Source organism: Rhagoletis zephyria, unplaced genomic scaffold (assembly GCF_001687245.7).
Source record: "Rhagoletis zephyria isolate East Lansing unplaced genomic scaffold, Rhagoletis_zephyria_1.1 Rzeph_scaffold_02525, whole genome shotgun sequence".
NCBI lineage: Eukaryota > Metazoa > Arthropoda > Insecta > Diptera > Tephritidae > Rhagoletis > Rhagoletis zephyria.
The window spans coordinates 72,481-75,753 of NW_016159609.1; the positions used below are offsets into that span (position 1 = coordinate 72,481).

Sequence of the window (3,273 nt, forward strand, 5' to 3'; positions counted from 1 at the left end):
TACCGGGAACACACATCTGGTATTTGCATTCTGGTAAATTTATTGTATTTAAAATACTACCATAGTGACAGACATTTAATTAGTATTTCAGTGTCCAATAATATGTATCTGAAGAACAAGACATAAACATAAAAATGCAAAAGTATTGCGAAAATTGCTTATATATTGCATCAAAACTTGCGGTATAAACTTTTGGCTTCAATCGCCCGAAAATTTCAATGATTTTTTGATAAATGAGCAGCTGCTATCTGTCAACCATCGGAAATTTGTATTCCTTCCACAAATAATACAAGGTTGCTCACATAGTATTTCGAAGAGTATTTTAATATTTGGTGACAGACATATGGTATTTTGGAAAAGCTACGAAGAAATACCAGATGTCTGTCCATGGTATTAACATTAATACAAAACTCTTTCAGACACACAACTTCAAATGTGTGTTTCAATGGCGACGTACTCTGAAGATCTATGAATGCTTCGTAAATGGATTTTGTACCATCCGAAAAATACTCTGACAAAGATGTCAAGTGATTTACCAAGTGCCCAGTTATGACAATTCACATTTCATTTGGCAATTCATCGCGTTCCTTGTAGAAAGTTGTATATAACCCTTTGGCAACAGCGGCCAACAACACATACCGGTTACAACAAACAAAGCAACGATACTAACTACGGGTACATATGTATACTTGAAAATAGATAATTGCGTCCCAGTCAGGCTTTTTACAGAACTTTTCATTCTGTGTGCAACTCAAACCGACCGCCGTGCTTATCCATATCAAAATTAATTTCGCGGAACCCACTTTAGGAAGCGCTGCCTTAAAGTATGCGCATAAATAAACACAAGCATATATACATACATACATACATATGCGTGTATGACCGAAAAGGGTTAAGCATATTCAAATAGAAAATAAAGCAAAATGCAATGCCTTGTTATTAGAAAAAAAGTACACAGAATAAAAAATATTTTATTATGTATAGGTTTAATATATCAATATATATATATATATCTCTGCTCGGCAGCAGGCACAACAACTCGCGCAATTCAAGCAGTTATCCACCTCAAGAGCTGATAACAAAACCAGCAAAAGCGTTCAGTTTTTAATTGAAACAAAGAGATTTGTTGATCACATCAACACCAAGTAAAAACACATACTGCGCGTAGCTGAATAGTAAAATGAATAGAAGTGAATGTATAGCTACCATGTGTACGTCCATACATACATATGCCCTAAACGCATACAAAATTACACCCTTATTAGAGGGTTGGTTCTCAATTGTAGAATGCAAGGACCAAGGGCAGAGTTTGTAACGCCGTTGNTGCGCGTATGACCGAAAAGGGTTAAGCATATTCAAATAGAAAATAAAGCAAAATGCAATGCTTTGTTATTAGAAAAAAAGTACATACAATAAAAAATATTTTATTATGTATAAGTTTAATATGACTCAATATACATATCTATGCTCGGCAGCAGGCACAACAACTCGCGCAATTTAAGCAGTTATCCACCTCAAGTGCTGATAACAAAACCAGCAAAAGCGTTCAGTTTTTAATTGTAACAAAGAGATATGTTGATCACGTCAACACCAAGTAAAAACACATACTGCGCGTAGCTGAATAGTAAAATGAATAGAAGTGAATGTATAGCTACCATATGTACGTCCATACATACATATGCCCTAAACGCATACAAAATTACACCCTTATTAGAGGGTTGATTCTCAATTGTAGAATGCAAGGACCAAGGGCAGAGTTTGTAACGCCGTTGAAGTCTTTCGAATTTTGTATGCTTTAGAAAAATTTCATACAACCACGATTCTTGTACGCAACATAGTTTTCAAGCAAAAGTAAGCTAAATAAATACTGCTTGTGTCGTAAACTTTATATTAGAAGCTATCGATTTTTCCCACTTTTACATACAATTGCGTTCATATGGGCATGCAAGCAGGTTGAAGTATACATGTACATATGTACGTAACTAGTGTCTAGCTTGCAATTCCTATCACTCCGAGCTTTCCAAATTTCGTATATTCCATGATAAAAATATTAAACAAAATTGAATATTTATATTCCATACAGAAAAAATTTCAAGAACAGAGCATAAACCACCACCATCGAAAAATATGAGTTAAACCGTTCACCTTAAAAAAAAATGATTAGTAGAAAAATATGTNCATATGTACGTAACTAATGTCTAGCTTGCAATTCCTATCATTCCGAGCTTTCCAAATTTAGTATATTCCATGATAAAAATATTAAACAAAATTGAATATTTATATTCCATACAGAAAAAATTTTAAGAACAGAGCATAAACCACCACCATCGAAAAACATGAGTTAAACCGTTCACCTTAAAAAAAAATGATTAGTAGAAAAATATGTTTGTATTCAAACACCAAGCTTCGAAAAATTATACACAGCGTCCATAACTTACCACCAGTTATTCGCCAAGGACGAGACCTTCTATTGATACAACCATCGAAAAAAAGGTGGTCTCCAGCAGACGCACCACGGCAGCGACGCGTACTCCGCCCCTTAATTATTACATTTCACATGTATGTACGAGCGGGAAAATAGCTTACACATTTGGTGTATGTACGTACTTAAGCAACTTTATTACCATTAAACATTACGAAATCCATTAACTAAATTTCGCTAAAATATATCAATTTATTTACCAATTGGGTAGGGGTGCAAGGCCAACTTCGCTGTCTAAAATTTTCAAGCTGCCAGCTAGTCGCTTATGCAGTCACACACGCCCATAGCCCGAATTTAACTTTCTTCGCGAAACGTAACTTTATTTTTTAGAATTTCGCCAAATAATAGGTAAAATTCAGCTTACTGTACCGCGTTTTTTCACAATTTTACTGCAATTAAAACTAATTAAAAGAATTTCTGACTGCGCTCACCCATTTCACATCGCCGTCTTTGTCCGATGAACGTTGTTGGCATTTGTGCGAGTGCGTGTGCAGTTTTTCTCGGTTTTTGTTGCTGTTTTCATTGCTTTGCCGTTGTTTTGTTGCTATTTTCTGTGGCTTATGNAGGTCGTCTCCCACAGACGTACCACGGCAGCGACGCGTACTCCGCCCCTTAATTATTACATTTCACATGTATGTACGAGCGGGAAAATAGCTTACACATTTGATGTATGTAAGTAGTTAAGCAACTTTATTACCATTAAACATTACGAAATCCATTAACTAAATTTCGCTAAAATATTTCAATTTATTTACCAATTGGGTAGGGGTGCAAGGCCAACTTCGCTGTCT

At 35.3% G+C, this 3,273-nt stretch overlaps 1 protein-coding gene across 11 annotated transcripts in view; it reads right to left on the bottom strand.

Moving 5' to 3' along the window:
* LOC108367068 (zinc finger protein 236-like) overlaps positions 1-3,011 on the bottom strand; it is a 31,727-nt gene extending 28,716 nt beyond the window's left edge. For 7 of the 11 annotated variants that reach the window (XM_017621597.1, XM_017621595.1, XM_017621594.1 and 4 more), the window contains exons 1-2: positions 2,683-3,011; positions 2,439-2,615 (exon numbers count right to left, since the gene is read on the bottom strand). The gene's annotated coding sequence lies outside the window, so the exon portion shown is untranslated. The remainder of the gene's footprint in view (positions 1-2,438; positions 2,616-2,682) is intronic. The other 4 variants (XM_017621600.1, XM_017621599.1, XM_017621598.1 and 1 more) reach the window with 2 other exon arrangements.
* Positions 3,012-3,273: the final 262 nt, after the last annotated feature.